Here is a 6,174-nt window from a genome sequence, read left to right as displayed (position 1 = left end):
GACTTCATAAAAATGTTAACAGAAAGGATTAATTACAAATGACTGAATGAACCGGTAAATATGGTTATAATTTTATGGGTTCTATCTGAAACATTACTGGTTTGAATCTGTGTTTTCCAGGTGTAAGGAAAACCTTCCCCTCAAACTAATTCTGACTTACAGTAATTTGGTAAATTATACCTTTGTAAGCAAAATTGAAACATTTACATTTTTCGTCTGTCTGCTCACTCCAGAGATGGGAAACTCTTAGGTTCCCAGCAGCTTTATCAGGTAAATTAGGAAGGCTACCTCACTAACAGGTACAGAAATCTCAAGGTATTTTGGGAACCTTGAAAAGGGAGGAATTCACCTAGATCTGGTAAGCGAAATCTGTGACAAGCCCTTGGTGTGACTTCCCTAGCCCTGAGAGGGCGTTTAAAAGTTCAGTCTGAGACTCCTTATGAAAATTTCCCCAAGCAAAAAGCCTATATGATAATAACCTTAAAAATAAAAAAGTTTATTGAGACCAGGCTGAAATTTGGTTCTCTCTCTGTTGAGAACGAAGTTTTCTTGGAATGCTGCTTTTAATAACAAACTATGTAAGTCCCTTTGCCTTTAAGTGATTTGTATTTACTTTTTTTTTTTTTTTTTCTGTGCCTTACGCAGGCCTCTCACTGTTGTGGCCTCTCCCATCGCGGAGCACAGGCTCCGGAGGCGCAGGCCCAGTGGCCCGTGCGCGGCACGTGGGATCTTCCCAGACGGGGGCACGAACCCGCGTCCCCCGCATCGGCAGGCGGACTCTCAACCACTGCGCCACCAGGGAAGCCTTTTAAAATCTTCCGTTACTTTAGTAAAGTAAATAAATATTATTTCACAATCATCTATGAAGATCGCGGCATGCATAGATAAAGTTCATTCTGCTTCTACAAAAATTAACCCCTCATTGCCAGACTTTTGCCATCCTGATGTCCTTAAAACATGACAACAGTCTACTCCTAAGTCAGGGAATTTAAACTGGGTAAACGATAGCTGTCAGTCAAACAGCCGGGGCTGTGGAAAATCCAAGAGGGCTGCTTGGCTTTTTGCAGCTCCCTGACAAAGCTCAAGTTTTTATTTGATGGGATAAAGCCTTCCCTGGCTGCAGGGTTAATTCCCTCACAATGGAAAAAAAAAAATTACATTTCACTGAATATTAAATTCTAGTTTTGTTAATTAAGGTCTGTGTTACCAAGACTCACTTCCCAGTTAGTTCCTTGCTGTCATGTTATATTGCTAGAAAGTTTAATTGAATTATTAAAGGACACTCTTAAGTTTGTTTCTAAAGCTTATCTCAGTAATCTATTTTCAGATGAAGACCAGGGGCCCCACGACCTACAACCAGGGGATTATGCATACTGGAAAAGACATAATTTAAAGGACTGTCTGCGAGCTGGATGGATAGGGACCCATTGGGGGCTGGCTAAATGACTCTCTTTGTAACTACACCCTCAGTTTTAATCAGACTAGCCTGGAGTGGGGTCCCTGGTCAGAGGAGGATGAATATGATGTATTACGTGAAGGTAATTTCACTTTATTTTGGGGAAATTCAAGGAAAAATGCGACTAAGAAATATATTAATGAAGACCATATCCCCATAAACAGCTCGGTCCGGGGAACTAAATATGTGGGGATCGGTGTGACCACCAGACGCTTACTTAGTTTAACCTCCCGGCAAGATTCTCCTCCAAAATATAACATAATTCAGCTAATATTCAGAAATTTGTTATGCCGATGCCGCTGTCACACTCATAATCAGTCAGAGCCTGGATTCTCCCCTTTATGTATAGATGATTACTTCCTCGGAGTTTGGCCTTCCCGATATAATCCTAGGCCATGGGACCCAAGTCTGTTTCCAGAGGAAAACTCCCGAAAGGTCAGGGCCTGGCTCTGGGGACCCACAATGGGGGTATCCTTGAGGGGCACCAGATTTTCATTTCTGTGCGGTAACGGGGCCAATCTGGATCTTCCCACACTTTGGAGGAGCTCCTGCACGATAATTGCTGTGGTCCCAAGGCGACCATTATGACTGCAAAGGATTTAGCTTCCTTGGGAGACATTCCCAACCTTGGGTCCTTCCTCCAGGAGGCCTTAAGACCTGTCCTGGAGAGAAAAAAAACGAACCGCTGATTGGGGGGGGACATGCTTACGATAACCCAATTTTTGATTGCCCCGAAATAATGCATAGTGTCTTCAGAGGGCGCTCCTGGTTTGCAGGCATACCCCTCAGAGAGGAGCGCTCTCCCTCTCACCATCAAGGTCCAGGAACCTTGGAAGGCTACGGTAGCAGCCACCGAGGAACAGCAGTCAGCCGTAGGCTCTCTGGCCAAGGTGGTTTTACAAAACAGGAGGGCCCTTAATGTTATAACAGCTGAGGCGGGGGTGTCTGTGCCCAGCTAAATGAGACAGGCTGCTTCTATATTAATACCTCCGGCCAGGCTGAAGAAGACCTCCAGATTCTAAAGAAAAACATCAAATTAATAGAAGATTTAAAAGAGAGAGCAGGACAGGGCCCCAGCTGGCTTTCCAGCCTCCTCTCCTCTCTGAGGATCCAGATATGGACGTGGCTATTGCCCTTGCTGGGACCATTAATCCCGATGGCCCTTGTTTCGTTGTTTGGCCCCTGCACTATTAACGCATTATCTAAGTTCATTTCCTGACAGGTTCAAAAGATTCAATTCCAGATGGTGCAACAAGGGTACCAGCCAGTTGGCACATGGACTACGTCGGAACAAGCTGCCTTATCGTTCCACGGGCCCTCATCTCCCTCCATAAACACACCCTGACAGAGAGCGGGCATTGGGACCCAGGGCGCCACGACGCCCCTGTCCAGCAGGAAGAAGCTAGGAACGGTCATCGCCCCTTTCCCCAGTGACCTGGGTTCCTATGGCCCGAGATGGAGATAGGCAGATAGTCAGTCATGAGCAGGGTGTTAAGGGGCCAAAGATTTGGCCCATATATAAAAAGAGGGGGGAATGTGGAGCCCTACGTCAAGGACAAGGGGCCAAAACTCCTGAATTAACCAAGCCCGCATAGCAACGGTTGCCATGGGCGCTCCTAATCTAAACCGCACAGCCCCACGACTCCACAGTAGGTATTCACCATGTAGCAGCCTCGAAGCACCCTGACCAACCGCCTGATGCCATCCTGCCAGCAGGAATTTTCTTTGTCTTCAGGCTATGAAAGTTGGCCACTAGCCCAGGGAGGGGGCGGCTCTCCGTGGTCTGTCAGGAAGCGGGCCCGCTGAATCTGCAGCGCCCCTCACTAACTCTGCGCTTCGTTCTCAGTAAACTCACTCTTCCCTAAGGTACTTCGTGTCTGGAAATTCTTCTTCCAACCCGCGCGCGCGGACCGCGACACTCCCCGCTTCCACGCAGGTGATTTGGCTGTGGGGCTGTGAGTCCGACAGGCACCCTCTCATCTGCTCAGGCCGCATGTGCCATTCTAGAAACGTCGTCGGGCCCGGATAGGTGGCAAGGAGCTTACCCTCTGGTGCAGGAGGTCCTGTCTTAGGGGAGGCGGCTGAGCAAATCAGAGGTCTCAGAGCACCTGCTGAAAGCTAATAACCAAGACTTAGCTGCACAGGATGCGGTGAAGCCCAGGGAGGGGGCGGGGAAGCGCGTCCACTGGGCCTAACTGACGGCAGAGGGAGAGAGAGCCGGCCGATGGAGCTGGGGCAGGGCAGAGGGACAGGTGCAGGTCAGGGAGGGTCAGGTAGCATTGGTTTGCCTAAAGGAAGTAGCTCTGGGTGCTGGGAGCACAGGGAGGGGTGGAGTACGGAAAGACAGGCAGGGCCTCTCAGAGTGTGTGTGTGTTGGGGGGCGGAGGGTGGGATGAGGTGCTGTTAATGCAGATTCCCGTCTGAATCACGCTCTCTCCACATGGAACCCGGCAATCCGTGTCGTTAACGTGGCCCGGATGCTGCTCCTGCTTTCTGAATTCTGAAAACTAATTCGGAGGAAGAAGGGCCTGGTGTCAGTTTCCAGGGTGGGATCTTATCGTGGGCCTCGGCTTCCTCACCTAATGAGAGGGGTGACCCTCCTCTCATTAGGTTTCTGCGAGGCTTCCGGGAGCCCCTAGCACAGTCCCGGCCACGTGGTGGGCACTCGGGAGAGGAGCCCAGTTTTCGCTATTAGCAGACACGGAAGTGTTTGAAGCAGGGAGCGGAGGGATCCGGTTTGCCCTGGGAAGTGACGGTAGCGGCCACGTGGAGGAGGCCGACCACTCGCAAGTGGACTCGCCGCCCACTCAGCTGTCCTGGTGGAAGGTCCTAGAATGACTGGTGTTTGGAGGGAGTGTGGGGTGGGTAGAGGGAACCCTGTGGCTGGGGGCTGGGCTGCCCTTTGTGCAGTCTTGGAGGTTGGAAGGAAGAAAGGAGTAGAGTCCCATCTTTCCGTACAGGAAGCAGTCACTGTGGGGCGAGGGGGCTGCCATCCTCCAAGGACACCCCGGTTAGGGGGGCATTAAAAGATGGTAACTTATTTACATTCTGGTACATCTTTTTGACCTACTCTAAATATTTGAAAGTTTTATATTAATTATAAGGGAATCTTCGTATTTCCTGTTGAATTATATATTATGGGAATCAGTGAGATATTAATAGAAGAAGCCTTAAAAAAAAAATCCAGTTCAGGGACTTCCCTGGCGGTCCAGTGGTTAAGGCTCCACGCTTCCACCGCAGGGGGCGCAGGTTCGATCCCTGGTCGGGGAACTAAGGTTCTGCATGCTGTGCGGCGTGGCCAGAAAAAAACAAAAAAAACTCCAGTGCACGAGACGTTCACCCTGGCAGCCCCAGGCCCTCACCTGCCCTCTCCACGTGCAGAGCCCTCATGGACATGAGCGAGGGGCAGGTGCCCACCTTCTCTCCAGGGCGGTGATTTGTGGGCAAGCACAGTGCACTATGCCCCAAGGTGAAATGTGTGTGTCTGTTTTTCTTATTTATGCATTTGAGTATAACAAAAAGAAAAGAAACCATGGTAAGCTCAAAATCGTAAATGTTGGCCCAAAAAGTTGCAACTCTCACCCACACTGTGTATGTGTCCTGGAGTTGCAGAACCAGCAAGGTCAAACCCAGCACTCCACTGCGAGGACGTACACTTTAGAGAAGAGTGTGGTTCTGGGGGCAAAGCCTGCTCGAGACTTGATATGGTCATGAGCACCGAGAAGGCAGCGGCTGGCTGCTCGTGAAAATACGGGGTCGTCACGCGGTGCCGAGCTGAGCTCCTCGAGTTTGCAGGGGCTCCTGTGCTGGTAGCGCTCCCTCCCTGAGTGAGGCAAGGCTGTGAGTGGTGGGCTTCCCCGGCCACCTGGGCCCCAGAACAAAGCACTATCCCCTATGCTGAGCTGGCCTGGAGTGAGGGAGGTGTCGCCTGCCTGACACCCACCTGGACTCCTGGTGACACACCCTCATACCTTCCCCGAGCCCGACTGTCAGGGTTCCCAGTGGCCTTTTCCATCAGAACCACAGCATAGGTCTAAGCAGATACAACCGCACTTCAGCAGTGTTTTATGGTAGCCAGGATACTTCCATGTAGATAGTATTCTATACACCAGTGCTGTGATCATTATAAGGCAAGAAATATGTTAAGATAGGATTACATGGGACTTATTTCTTGCTACTTTTTGTAATTATTCAACCTTCTTATGATGAGCATATGTTTTATAATTTTTAAAAAATGGACAGTGAGACAAGGAAGTGTATTACTTTCTTAGAAACAGCCAAGGCTGCCCTCCCACCTGTGCCTTAAATGCTACCCCATCTCCTCGTCTTTGTGCTCCCAGAAGTCACTCACCCCACATCCTCACCAATCCCCCGACCAAGGCCCTCACCTCTCCAGCACGGCTGGTTTCTCATCGGCATGCAAAACACGCTCACGTTCCTGTCACCTTGTTAATAAAAGCCTCCCTCTATTTATGGTCCATTTACGCCCTGGGGAATCATCAGTGCGGTCTGTTTAATGCCAGGGAGCAACAGTCTATCTGGTAAACAGCAGAACTTGGTGCAAAGCATGAGCCCAGTCCTGTTAAAAATGAAGACGTGTGTGGGCGTGTATGTGTCGAACAGAGACTGAAAGGATGTATGCCAGGACGCCGACGGTGGTTAGCAATACGCCATTATCTGTAATTGCATTGTATATTAAATTTCCAAGTATTCCTTTC

The sequence above is a fragment of the Stenella coeruleoalba genome, assembly GCF_951394435.1.
Source record: "Stenella coeruleoalba genome assembly, chromosome: 11".
Classification (NCBI taxonomy): Eukaryota; Metazoa; Chordata; class Mammalia; order Artiodactyla; family Delphinidae; genus Stenella; species Stenella coeruleoalba.
The sequence above is the reverse complement of the archived record's forward strand: the minus strand, read 5'-3'. Positions refer to the sequence as shown.